This window comes from Pristiophorus japonicus, chromosome 23, assembly GCF_044704955.1.
Source record: "Pristiophorus japonicus isolate sPriJap1 chromosome 23, sPriJap1.hap1, whole genome shotgun sequence".
Lineage (NCBI taxonomy): Eukaryota > Metazoa > Chordata > Chondrichthyes > Pristiophoridae > Pristiophorus > Pristiophorus japonicus.
This window is the reverse complement of record NC_091999.1, coordinates 12,213,406-12,228,086: the sequence shown is the minus strand read 5'-3', so window position 1 is coordinate 12,228,086 and position 14,681 is coordinate 12,213,406.

Sequence of the window (14,681 nt, the reverse complement as noted above, 5' to 3'; positions counted from 1 at the left end):
TGGGACTGGGTTAAGGCACTTCGGCTGGGGTAGGCATACACTGGGACTGGGGTAAAGCACTTCGTCTGAGGGAAGGATGCACTGGAACTGGGATAAGGCACTTCGGCTGGGGGAGGCTTGTTCTGGTGTCAGGCATTTCGGCTGGGTGAGAGATGCACTGGGACTGGATTAACGCACTACGGCTGGGTGAGGGATGCTCTGGGACTGGGGTAAGGCACTTCGGCTGGGGGAGGCATACATTGGGACTGTGGTAAGGCATTTCGGCTGGGCGAGGCATACACTGGGACTGGGATAAGTCTCTTCAGCTGGGGGAGGCATACACTGGGACTGTGGTAAGACACTTCGGCTGAGGGAGGCATACATTGGGACTGGGTTCAGGCTCTTCGGCTGTGAGAGGCCTGCACTGGGACTGTGGTAAGGAACTTCAGCTGGTGGGGGCATGGACTGGGATAAGGCACTTTGGCTGGGGGAGGCATACACTGAGACTATGGTAAGGCACTTCAGCTGTGGGAGGCATACACTGTGACTGGTGTAAGGCACTTTGGCTGGGGGAGGCATATACTGAGACTGTGGTAAGGCACTTCGGCTGGGGGAGGCATACATTGGGACTGGGTTAAGGCACATCGACTGGGGTAGGCATACACTGGGACTGGGGTAAAGCACTTCGTCTGAGGGAATGATGCACTGCAACTGGGGTAAAGCACTTCGGCTGGGGGAGGCATATACTGGGACTGTGGTCAGGCATCTTGACTGGGGGAAGCATACACTGGGACTGGGGTAAGTCTCTTTGGCTGGGGGAGGCATGCACTGGGACTGGGGTAAGGCACTTCGGCTGGGGAAGGCATACACTAGGAGTGGGGTAAGGCAGTTTGGCTGGAGGTTGGATGCACTGGGATTGGGGTAAGGTACTTCGGCCGAGTGAGGCCTGTACTGGGACTGGGATAAGTCTCTTCGGCTGAGGGAAGCATACTCTGGGACTGTGGTAAGACACTTCGGCTGGGGGAGGCATACATTGGGACTGGGTTAAGGTTCTTCGGCTGTGAGAGGCCTGCACTGGGACTGTGGTAAGGAACTTTGGCTCGTGGAGGCATGGACTGGGATAAGGCACTTTGGCTGGGGGAGGCATGCACTGGGACTGTGGTAAAGCACTTCGGCTGGGGAAGGCATATACTGAGACTGTGGTAAGACACGGCTGCTGGAGGCTTGCACTGGGACTGGGGTAAGGCACTTCGGCTGTTTGAGGCATACACTAGGAATGGGGTAAGGCAGTTCGGCTGGAGGTTGGATGCACTGGGACTGGGGTAAGGTACTTCGGCTGGGTGAGGCATGTACTGGGACTGGTGTAAGACACTTCGACTGAGGGAGGCGTGCCGTGAGACTGGTCGAAGGCACTTCGGCTAGGGGAGGCATACACTGGGACTGTGGTAAGGCAGATCGGTTGGGGGAGGCACACACTGGGACTGGCGAAAGACACTTCGGCTGGGGGAGGCCTACACTGAGATTGGTGTAAGGCACTTCGGCTGGGGGAGGCATACACTGGGACTGGTGTAAGGCACTTCGGCTGGGGTAGGCATACACTGGGACTGTGGTAAAGCACTTCGGCTGGAGGAGGCATACACTGAGACTGTGGTAAGACACTTCGGCTGGTGGAGGCTTGCACTGGGACTGGGGTAAGGCACTTCGGCTGTTTGAGGCATACACTAGGAATGGGGTAAGGCAGTTCGGCTGGAGGTTGGATGCACTGGGACTGGGGTAAGGTACTTCGGCTGGGTGAGGCATGTACTGGGACTGGCGAAAGACACTTCGGCTGGGGGAGGCCTACACTGAAACTGGTGTAAGGCATTTCGGCTGGGGGAGGCATACACTGGGACTGGTGTAAGGCACTTCGGCTGGGGGAGGCATAAACTGCGTCTGAGGTAAGGCACTTCGGCTGGGGGAGGCATGGACTGGGGTAAAGCACCGGCTGGGTGAGAGATGCACTGGGACTGGGGTAAGGCACTTCGGCTGGCGGAGGCATACACTGGGTCTGGGGGAGGCATGCACTGAGACTGGGGTAAGGCTCTTCGGCTGGGTGTTGCATACACTGGGACTTGGGTAAGGCACTTCGGCTGAGGGAGGCATACATAAGGACTGGGGCAAACCACTTTAGCTGGGGGAGAGATGCACCGGGACTGGGGCAAGGCAGTTCATCTGGGTGAGGCACTTCGGCTGGGGGAGGCATGTTCTGGTGTAAGGCATTTCGGCTGAGGGAGTCATACACCGGGACTGGGGTAAGTCTCTTCGGCTGGGGGAGGCATACATTGGGACTGGGTTAAGGCTCTTCGGCTGTGAGAGGCCTGCACTGGGACTGTGGTAAGGAACTTTGGCTTGTGGAGGCATGGACTGGGATAAGGCACTTTGGCTGGGGGAGGCATGCACTGGGCCTGTGGTAAAGCACTTCGGCTGGGGAAGGCATATACTGAGACTGTGGTAAGGCACTTCGGCTGGGGGAGGCATACATTGGGACTGGGTTAAGGCACTTCGGCTGGGGTAGGCATACACTGGGACTGGGGTAAAGCACTTCGTCTGAGGGAAGGATGCACTGGAACTGGGATAAGGCACTTCGGCTGGGGGAGGCTTGTTCTGGTGTCAGGCATTTCGGCTGGGTGAGAGATGCACTGGGACTGGATTAACGCACTACGGCTGGGTGAGGGATGCTCTGGGACTGGGGTAAGGCACTTCGGCTGGGGGAGGCATACATTGGGACTGTGGTAAGGCATTTCGGCTGGGCGAGGCATACACTGGGACTGGGATAAGTCTCTTCAGCTGGGGGAGGCATACACTGGGACTGTGGTAAGACACTTCGGCTGAGGGAGGCATACATTGGGACTGGGTTCAGGCTCTTCGGCTGTGAGAGGCCTGCACTGGGACTGTGGTAAGGAACTTCAGCTGGTGGGGGCATGGACTGGGATAAGGCACTTTGGCTGGGGGAGGCATACACTGAGACTATGGTAAGGCACTTCAGCTGTGGGAGGCATACACTGTGACTGGTGTAAGGCACTTTGGCTGGGGGAGGCATATACTGAGACTGTGGTAAGGCACTTCGGCTGGGGGAGGCATACATTGGGACTGGGTTAAGGCACATCGACTGGGGTAGGCATACACTGGGACTGGGGTAAAGCACTTCGTCTGAGGGAATGATGCACTGCAACTGGGGTAAAGCACTTCGGCTGGGGGAGGCATATACTGGGACTGTGGTCAGGCATCTTGACTGGGGGAAGCATACACTGGGACTGGGGTAAGTCTCTTTGGCTGGGGGAGGCATGCACTGGGACTGGGGTAAGGCACTTCGGCTGGGGAAGGCATACACTAGGAGTGGGGTAAGGCAGTTTGGCTGGAGGTTGGATGCACTGGGATTGGGGTAAGGTACTTCGGCCGAGTGAGGCCTGTACTGGGACTGGGATAAGTCTCTTCGGCTGAGGGAAGCATACTCTGGGACTGTGGTAAGACACTTCGGCTGGGGGAGGCATACATTGGGACTGGGTTAAGGTTCTTCGGCTGTGAGAGGCCTGCACTGGGACTGTGGTAAGGAACTTTGGCTCGTGGAGGCATGGACTGGGATAAGGCACTTTGGCTGGGGGAGGCATGCACTGGGACTGTGGTAAAGCACTTCGGCTGGGGAAGGCATATACTGAGACTGTGGTAAGACACGGCTGCTGGAGGCTTGCACTGGGACTGGGGTAAGGCACTTCGGCTGTTTGAGGCATACACTAGGAATGGGGTAAGGCAGTTCGGCTGGAGGTTGGATGCACTGGGACTGGGGTAAGGTACTTCGGCTGGGTGAGGCATGTACTGGGACTGGTGTAAGACACTTCGACTGAGGGAGGTGTGCCGTGAGACTGGTCGAAGGCACTTCGGCTAGGGGAGGCATACACTGGGACTGTGGTAAGGCAGATCGGTTGGGGGAGGCACACACTGGGACTGGCGAAAGACACTTCGGCTGGGGTAGGCATACACTGGGACTGGTGTAAGGCACTTCGGCTGGGGGAGGCATACACTGAGACTGTGGTAAGACACTTCGGCTGGTGGAGGCTTGCACTGGGACTGGGGTAAGGCACTTCGGCTGTTTGAGGCATACACTAGGAATGGGGTAAGGCACTTCGGCTGGGGGAGGCATAAACTGCGTCTGAGGTCAGGCACTTCGGCTGGCGGAGGCATGGACTGGGGTAAAGCACCGGCTGGGTGAGAGATGCACTGGGACTGGGGTAAGGCACTTCGGCTGGGTGAGGCATACACTGGGACTTGGGTAAGGCACTTCGGCTGAGGGAGGCATACATAAGGACTGGGGCAAACCACTTTAGCTGGGGGAGAGATGCACCGGGACTGGGGCAAGGCAGTTCATCTGGGTGAGGCACTTCGGCTGGGGGAGGCATGTTCTGGTGTAAGGCATTTCGGCTGAGGGAGTCATACACCGGGACTGTGGTAAGTCTCTTCGGCTGGGGGAGGCATACATTGGGACTGGGTTAAGGCACTTCGGCTGGGGTAGGCATACATTGGGACTGGGTTAAGGCACATCGACTGGGGTAGGCATACACTGGGACTGGGGTAAAGCACTTCGTCTGAGGGAATGATGCACTGCAACTGGGGTAAAGCACTTCGGCTGGGGGAGGCATATACTGGGACTGTGGTAAGGCATCTTGACTGGGGGAGGCATACACTGGGACTGGGGTAAGTCTCTTTGGCTGGGGGAGGCATGCACTGGGACTGGGGTGAGGCACTTCGGCTGGGGAAGGCATACACTAGGAGTGGGGTAAGGCAGTTTGGCTGGAGGTTGGATGCACTGGGATTGGGGTAAGGTACTTCGGCCGAGTGAGGCATGTACTGGGACTGGGATAAGTCTCTTCGGCTGGGGGAGGCATGCACTGGGACTGTGGTAAAGCACTTCGGCTGGGGAAGGCATATACTGAGACTGTGGTAAGACACTTCGGCTGGTGGAGGCTTACACTGGGACTGGGGTAAGGCACTTCGGCTGTTTGAGGCATACACTAGGAATGGGGTAAGGCAGTTCGGCTGGAGGTTGGATGCACTGGGATTGGGGTAAGGTACTTCGGCCGAGTGAGGCATGTACTGGGACTGGGATAAGTCTCTTCGGCTGGGGGAGGCTAACACTGGGACTGTGGTAAGACACTTCGGCTGGGGGAGGCATACATTGGGACTGGGTTAAGGTTCTTCGGCTGTGAGAGGCCTGCACTGGGACTGTGATAAGGAACTTTGGCTCGTGGAGGCATGGACTGGGATAAGGCACTTTGGCTGGGGGAGGCATGCACTGGGACTGTGGTAAAGCACTTCGGCTGGGGAAGGCATATACTGAGACTGTGGTAAGACACTTCGGCTGGTGGAGGCTTACACTGGGACTGGGGTAAGTCACTTCGGCTGTTTGAGGAATACACTAGGAATGGGGTAAGGCAGTTCGGCTGGAGGTTGGATGCACTGGGACTGGGGTAAGGTACTTCGGCTGGGTGAGGCATGTACTGGGACTGGCGAAAGACACTTCGACTGGGGGAGGCATGTTCTGGTGTAAGGCATTTCGGCTGGGTGAGGCATGCACTGGGACTGGGGTAAGGCACTTCGGCTCGGTGTTGCATACACTGGGACTTGGGTAAGGCACTTCGGCTGAGGGAGGCACACACTGGGACTGGGGTAAGTCTCTTCGGCTGGGGGAGGCATACACTGGGACTGGGGCAAACCATTTTGGCTGGGGGAGGGATGCAACGGGACTGGGGCAAGGCAGTTCGTCTGGGTGAGGAACTTCGGCTGGGGGAGGCATGTTCTGGTGTAAGGCATTTCGGCTGAGGGAGGCATAGACTGGGACTGGGGTAAGTCTCTTCGGCTGGGTGAGGCATCCACTGGGACTGGGGTAAGTCTCTTCGGCTGGGGGAGGCATACACTGAGGCTAGGAGAGGGATGCACTCGGACTGGGGCAAGGCACTTCGGCTGGGTGAGGCATCCACTGGGACTGGGGTAAGACATTTCGGCTGGGGTAGGCATACACTGGGACTGGGGTAAAGCACTTCGTCTGAGGGAAGGATGCACTGGAACTGGGATAAGGCACTTCGGCTGGGGGAGGCTTGTTCTGGTGTCAGGCATTTTGGCTGGGTGAGAGGTGCACTGGGACTGGATTAACGCACTACGGCTGGGTGAGGGATGCACTGGGACTGGGGTAAGGCACTTCGGCTGGGGGAGGCATACATTGGGACTGGGATAAGTCTCTTCGGCTGGGGGAGGCATACACTGGGACTGTGGTAAGACACTTCAGCTGAGGGAGGCATACATTGGGACTGGGGTAAGGCACTTCGGCTGTTCGAGGCATACACTAGGAATGGGGTAAGGCAGTTCGGCTGGAGGTTGGATGCACTGGGACTGGGGTAAGGTACTTCGGCTGGGTGAGGCATGTACTGGGACCGGTGTAAGACACTTCGACTGAGGGAGGCGTGCCGTGAGACTGGTCGTAGGCACTTCGGCTAGGGGAGGCATACACTGGGACTGTGGTAAGGCAGATCGGTTGGGGGAGGCACAGACTGGGACTGGCGTAAGACACTTCGGCTGGGGGAGGCATACACTGAGGCTAGGAGAGGGATACACTGGGACTGGGGCAAGGCACTTCGGCTGGGTGAGGCATGCACTCGGACTAGGGTAAGGCACTTCGGCTGGTGGAGTGATGCACTGGGACTGTGGTAAGGCACTTCGGCTGAGGGAGGCATACTCTGGGACTGTGGTAAGACACTTTGGCTGGGGGAGGCAAACATTGGGACTGGGTTAAGGTTCTTCGGCTGTGAGAGGCCTGCACTGGGACTGTGGTAAGGAACTTTGGCTCGTGGAGGCATGGACTGGAATAAGGCACTTTGGCTGAGGGAGGCATGCACTGGGACTGTGGTAAAGCACTTCGGCTGGGGAAGGCATATACTGAGACTGTGGTAAGACACTTCGGCTGGTGGAGGCTTGCACTGGGACTGGGGTAAGGCACTTCGGCTGTTTGAGGCATACACTAGGAATGGGGTAAGGCAGTTCACCTAGAGGTTGGGTGCACTGGGACTGGGGTAAGGTACTTCGGCTGGGTGAGGCATGTACTGGGACTGGTGTAAGACACTTCGACTGAGTGAGGCATGCCGTGAGACTGGTCGAAGGCACTTTGGCTAGGGGAGGCATACACTGGGACTGTGGTAAGGCAGATCGGTTGGGGGAGGCACACACTGGGACTGGCGAAAGACACTTCGGCTGGGGGAGGCCTACACTGAGACTGGTGTAAGGCACTTCGGCTGGGGGAGGCATACACTGGGACTGGTGTAAGGCACTTCGGCTGGGGGAGGCATAAACTGCGTCTGAGGTAAGGCACTTCGACTGTGGGAGGCATGGACTGGGGTAAAGCACCGGCTGGGTGAGAGATGCACTGGGACTGGGGTAAGGCACTTCGGCTGGGTGAGGCATACACTGGGTCTGGGGGAGGCATGCACTGAGACTGGGGTAAGGCTCTTCGGCTGGGTGTTGCATACACTGGGACTTGGGTAAGGCACTTCGGCTGAGGGAGGCATACACAAGGACTGGGGTAAGTCTCTTCGGCTGGGGGAGGTATACACTGGGACTGGGGCAAACCACTTTAGCTGGGGGAGTGATGCACCGGGACTGGGGCAAGGCAGTTCATCTGGGTGAGGCACTTCGGCTGGGGGAGGCATACATTGGGACTGGGTTAAGGCTCTTCGGCTGTGAGAGGCCTGCACTGGGACTGTGGTAAGGAACTTTGGCTGGGGAAGGCACATACTGAGACTGTGGTAAGGCACTTCGGCTGGGGGAGGCATACATTGGGACTGGGTTAAGTCTCTTCGGCTGGGGCAGGCATACACTGGGACTGGTGGAGGGATGCAACGGGACTGGGGCAAGGCAGTTCGTCTGGGTGAGGAACTTCGGCTGGGGGAGGCATGTTCTGGTGTAAGGCATTTCGGCTGAGGGAGGCATAGACTGGGACTGGGGTAAGTCTCTTCGGCTGGGTGAGGCATCCACTGGGACTGGGGTAAGTCTCTTCGGCTGGTGGAGGCATACACTGGGGCTAGGAGAGGGATGCACTCGGACTGTGGTAAGACACTTCGGCTGGTGGAGGCATGCACTGGGACTCGGGAAAGGCACTTCGGCTGTTTGAGGCATACACTAGGAATGGGGTAAGGCAGTTCACCTGGAGGTTGGGTACACTGAGACTGGTGTAAGGCACTTCGGCTGGGGGAGGCCTACACTGAGACTGGTGTAAGGCAGTTTGGCTGTTTGAGGCATAAATTGCGTCTGAGGTAAGGCACTTTGGCTGGGGGAGGCATGGACTCGGGTAAAGCACCGGCTGGGTGAGAGATACACTGGGACTGGGGTAAGGCATTTCGGCTGGGTGAGGCATACACTGGGTCTGGGGGAGGCATGCACTGAGACTGGGGTAAGGCTCTTCGGCTGGGTGTTGCATACACTGGGACTTGGGTAAGGCACTTCGGCTGAGGGAGGCATACACAAGGACTGGGGTAAGTCTCTTCGGCTGGGGGAGGCATACACTGGGACTGGGGCAAACCACTTTAGCTGGGGGAGTGATGCACCGGGACTGGGGCAAGGCAGTTCATCTGGGTGAGGCACTTCGGCTGGGGGAGGCATGTTCTGGTGTAAGGCATTTCGGCTGAGGGAGTCATACACTGGGACTGGGGTAAGTCTCTTCGGCAGGGGAAGGCATACATTGGGACTGGGTTAAGGCTCTTCGGCTGTGAGAGGCCTGCACTGGGACTGTGGTAAGGAACTTTGGCTTGTGGAGGCATGGACTGGGATAAGGCACTTCGGCTGGGGAAGGCATATACTGAGACTGTGGTAAGGCACTTCGGCTGGGGGAGGCATATACTGGGACTGTGGTAAGGCATCTTGACTGGGGGAGGCATACACTGGGACTGGGGTAAGTCTCTTTGGCTGGGGGAGGCATGCACTGGGACTGGGGTAAGGCACTTCGGCTGGGGAAGGCATACACTAGGAGTGGGGTAAGGCAGTTTGGCTGGAGGTTGGATGCACTGGGATTGGGGTAAGGTACTTCGGCCGAGTGAGGCCTGTACTGGGACTGGGATAAGTCTCTTCGGCTGGGGGAGGCCGACACTGGGACTGTGGTAAGGCACTTCGGCTGAGGGAGGCATACTCTTGGACTGTGGTAAGACACTTCGGCTGGGGGAGGCATACATTGGGACTGGGTTAAGGTTCTTCGGCTGTGAGAGGCCTGCACTGGGACTGTGGTAAGGAACTTTGGCTCGTGGAGGCATGGACTGGAATAAGGCACTTTGGCTGGGGGAGGCATGCACTGGGACTGTGGTAAAGCACTTCGGCTGGGAAAGGCATATACTGACACTGTGGTAACACACTTCGGCTGGTGGAGGCTTGCACTGGGACTGGGGTAAGGCACTTCGGCTGTTTGAGGCATACACTAGGAATGGGGTAAGGCAGTTCGGCTGGAGGTTGGATGCACTGGGACTGAGGTAAGGTACTTCGGCTGGGTGAGGCATGTACTGGGACTGGTGTAAGACACTTCGACTGAGGGAGGCGTGCCGTGAGACTGGTCGAAGGCACTTCGGCTAGGGGAGGCAGACACTGGGACTGTGGTAAGGCAGATCGGTTGGGGGAGGCACACACTGGGACTGGCGAAAGACACTTCGGCTGGGGGAGGCCTACACTGAGACTGGTGTAAGGCACTTTGGCTGGGGGAGGCATACACTGGGACTGGTGTAAGGCACTTCGTCTGAGGGAAGGATGCACTGGAACTGGGATAAGGCACTTCGGCTGGGGGAGGCTTGTTCTGGTGTCAGGCATTTCGGCTGGGTGAGAGATGCACTGGGACTGGATTAACGCACTACGGCTGGGTGAGGGATGCACTGGGACTGGGGTAAGGCACTTCGGCTAGGGGAGGCATACATTGGGACTGTGGTAAGGCATTTCGGCTGGGCGAGGCATACACTGGGACTGGGATAAGTCTCTTCGGCTGGGGGAGGCATACACTGGGACTGTGGTAAGACACTTCGGCTGAGGGAGGCATACATTGGGACTGGGTTCAGGCTCTTCGGCTGTGAGAGGCCTGCACTGGGACTGTGGTAAGGAACTTCAGCTGGTGGGTGCATGGACTGGTATAAGGCACTTTGGCTGGGAGAGGCATGCACTGGGACTGTGGTAAAGCACTTCGGCTGGGGGAGGCATACACTGTGACTAAGGTAAGGCACTTCGTCTGAGGGAATGATGCACTGCAACTGGGGTAAAGCACTTCGGCTGGGGGAGGCATATACTGGGACTGTGGTAAGGCATCTTGACTGGGGGAGGCATACACTGGGACTGGGGTAAGTCTCTTTGGCTGGGGGAGGCATGCACTGGGACTGGGGTAAGGCACTTCGGCTGGGGAAGGCATACACTAGGAGTGGGGTAAGGCAGTTTGGCTGGAGGTTGGATGCACTGCAACTGGGGTAAAGCACTTCGGCTGGGGGAGGCACATACTGGGACTGTGGTAAGGCATCTTGACTGGGGGAGGCATACACTGGGACTGGGGTAAGTCTCTTCGGCTGGGGGAGGCCTACACTGGGACTGTGGTAAGGCACTTCGGCTGAGGGAGGCATACTCTGGGACTGTGGTAAGACACTTCGGCTGGGGGAGGCATACATTGGGACTGGGTTAAGGTTCTTTGGCTGTGAGAGGCCTGCACTGGGACTGTGGTTAGGAACTTTGGCTCGTGGAGGCATGGACTGGGATAAGGCACTTTGGCTGGGGGAGGCAGGCACTGGGACTGTGGTAAAGCACTTCGGCTGGGGAAGGCATATACTGAGACTGTGGTAAGACACTTCGGCTGGTGGAGGCTTACACTGGGACTGGGGTAAGGCACTTCGGCTGTTTGAGGCATACACTAGGAATGGGGTAAGGCAGTTCGGCTGGAAGTTGGAGGTACTTCGGCTGGGTGAGGCATGTACTGGGACTGGTGTAAGACACTTCGACTGAGGGAGGCGTGCCGTGAGACTGGTCGAAGGCACTTCGGCTAGGGGAGGCATACACTGGGACTGTGGTAAGGCAGATCGGTTGGGGGAGGCACACACTGGGACTGGCGTAAGACACTTCGGCTGGGGGAGGCCTACACTGAGACTGGTGTAAGGCACTTCGGCTGGGGGAGGCATACACTGGGACTGGTGTAAGGCACTTCGGCTGGGGGAGGCATAAACTGCGATCTGAGGTAAGGCACTTCGGCTGGGGGAGGCATGGACTCGGGTAAAGCACCGGCTGGGTGAGAGATGCACTGGGACTGGGGTAAGGCACTTCGGCTGGGTGAGGCATACACTGGGTCTGGGGGAGGCATGCACTGAGACTGGGGTAAGGCTCTTCGGCTGGGTGTTGCATACACTGGGACTGCGGTAAGGCACTTCGGCTGGGGGAGGCATACATTGGGACTGGGTTAAGGCACTTCGGCTGGGGTAGGCATACACTGGGACTGGGGTAAAGCACTTCGTCTGAGGGAAGGATGCACTGGAACTGGGGTAAGGCACTTCGGCTGGGGGAGGCATACATTGGGACTGTGGTAAGGCATTTCGGCTGGGCGAGGCATACACTGGGACTGGGATGTCTCTTCGGCTGGGGGAGGCATACACTGGGACTGTGGTAAGACACTTTGGCTGAGGGAGGCATACATTGGGACTGGGTTCAGGCTCTTCGGCTGTGAGAGGCCTGCACTGGGACTGTGGTAAGGAACTTCAGCTGGTGGGGGCATGGACTGGGATAAGGCACTTTGGCTGGGAGAGGCATGCACTGGGACTGTGGTAAAGCACTTCGGCTGGGGGAGGCATACACTGAGACTATGGTAAGGCACTTCAGCTGTGGGAGGCATACACTGTGACTGGGGTAAGGCACTTTGGCTGGGGGAGGCATATACTGAGACTGTGCTAATGCACTTCGGCTGGGGGAAGCATACATTGGAACTGGGTTAAGGCACATCGACTGGGGTAGGCATACACTGGGACTGAGGTAAAGCACTTCGTCTGAGGCAATGATGCACTGCAACTGGGGTAAAGCACTTCGGCTGGGGGAGGCATATACTGGGACTGTGGTAAGGCATCTTGACTGGGGGAGGCATACACTGGGACTGGGGTAAGTCTCTTTGGTTGGGGGAGGCATGCACTGGAACTGGGGTAAGGCATTTTGGCTGGGGAAGGCATACACTAGGAGTGAGGTAAGGCAGTTTGGCTGGAGATTGGATGCACTGGGATTGGGGTAAGGTACTTCGGCCGAGTGAGGCCTGTACTGGGACTGGGATAAGTCTCTTCGGCTGGGGGAGGCCGACACTGGGACTGTGGTAAGGCACTTCGGCTGAGGGAGGCATACTCTGGGACTGTGGTAAGACACTTCGGCTGGGGGAGGCATACATTGGGACTGGGTTATGGTTCTTCGGCTGTGAGAGGCCTGCACTGGGACTGTGGTAAGGAACTTTGGCTCGTGGAGGCATGGACTGGGATAAGGCACTTTGGCTGGGGGAGGCATGCACTGGGACTGTGGTAAAGCACTTCGGCTGGGGAAGGCATATACTGAGATTGTGGTAAGACACTTCGGCTGGTGGAGGCTTACACTGGGACTGGGGTAAGGCACTTCGGATGTTTGAGGCATACACTAGGAATGGGGTAAGGCAGTTCGGCTGGAGGTTGGATGCACTGGGACTGGGGTAAGGTACTTCGGCTGGGTGAGGCATGTACTGGGACTGGTGTAAGACACTTCGACTGAGGGAGGCGTGCCATGAGACTGGTCGAAGGCACTTCGGCTAGGGGAGGCATACACTGGGACTGTGGTAAGGCAGATCGGTTGGGGGAGGCACACACTGGGACTGGCGAAAGACACTTCGGCTGGGGGAGGCCTACACTGAGACTGGTGTAAGGTACTTCGGCTGGGGGAGGCATAAACTGCGTCTGAGGTAAGGCACTTCGGCTGGGGGAGGCATGGACTGGGGTGAAGCACCGGCTGGGTGAGAGATGCACTGGGACTGGGGTAAGGCACTTCGGCTGGGTGAGGCATACACTGGGTCTGGGGGAGGCATGCACTGAGACTGGGGTAAGGCTCTTCGGCTGGGTGTTGCATGCACTGGGACTTGGGTAAGGCACTTCGGCTGAGGGAGGCATACACAAGGACTGGGGTAAGTCTCTTCGGCTGGGGGAGGCATACACTGCGACTGGGGCAAACCACTTTAGCTGGGGGAGGGATGCACCGGGACTGGGGCAAGGCAGTTCATCTGGGTGAGGCACTTCGGCTGGGGGAGGCATGTTCTGGTGTAAGGCATTTCGGCTGAGGGAGTCATACACTGGGACTGGGGTGAGTCTCTTCGGCTGGGTGAGGCATACACTGGGTCTGGGGGAGGCATGCACTGAGACTGGGGTAAGGCTCTTCGGCTGGGTGTTGCATACACTGGGACTTGGTTAAGGCTCTTCGGCTGTGAGAGGCCTGCACTGGGACTGTGGTAAGGAACTTTGGCTTGTGGAGGCATGGACTGGGATAAGGCACTTTGGCTGGGGGAGGCATGCACTGGGACTGTGGTAAAGCACTTCGGCTGGGGGAGGCATAAACTGCGTCTGAGGTAAGGCACTTCGGCTGGGGGAGGCATGTTCTGGTGTAAGGCATTTCGGCTGGGTGAGGCATGCACTGGGACTGGGGTAAGGCACTTCGGCTCGGTGTTGCATACACTGGGACTTGGGTAAGGCACTTCGGTTGAGGGAGGCACACACTGGGACTGGGGTAAGTATCTTCGGCTGGGGGAGGCATACACTGGGACTGGGGCAAACCATTTTGGCTGGGGGAGGGATGCAACGGGACTGGGGCAAGGCAGTTCGTCTGGGTGAGGAACTTCGTCTTGGGGAGGCATGTTCTGGTGTAAGGCATTTCGGCTGAGGGAGGCTTAGACTGGGACTGGGGTCAGTCTCTTCGGCTGGGTGAGGCATCCACAGGGACTGGGGTAAGTCTCTTCGGCTGGGGGAGGCATACACTGGGGCTAGGAGAGGGATGCACTCGGACTGGGGCAAGGCACTTCGGCTGGTGGAGGCCTGCACTGGGACTGGGGTAAGGCACTTCGGCTGTTTGAGGCATACACTAGGAATGGGGTAAGGCAGTTCGGCTGGAGGTTGGATGCACTGGGACAGGAGTAAGGTACTTCGGCTAGGTGAGGCATGTACTGGGACTGGTGTAAGACACTTCGACTGAGGGAGGCGTGCCGTGAGACTGGTCGTAGGCACTTCGGCCAGGGGAGGCATACACTGAGACTGGTGTCAGGCACTTCGGCTGTTTCAGGCATACACTAGGAATGGGGTAAAGCAGTTCACTGCCTTACTGTGGTAAGGCAGATCGGTTGGGGGAGGCACACACTGGGACTGGCGTAAGACACTTCGGCTGGGGGAGGCCTACACTGAGACTGGTGTCAGGCACTTTGGCTGGGGGAGGCATACACTGGGACTGGTGTAAGGCACTTCGGCTGGGGGAGGCATAAACTGCGTCTGAGGTAAGGCATTTCGGCTGGGGAGGCATGGACTGGGGTAAAGCACCGGCTGGGTGAGAGATGCACTGGGACTGGGGTAAGGCACTTCGGCTGGGTGAGGCATACACTGGGTCTGGGGAAGGCATGCACTGAGACTGGGGTAAGGCTC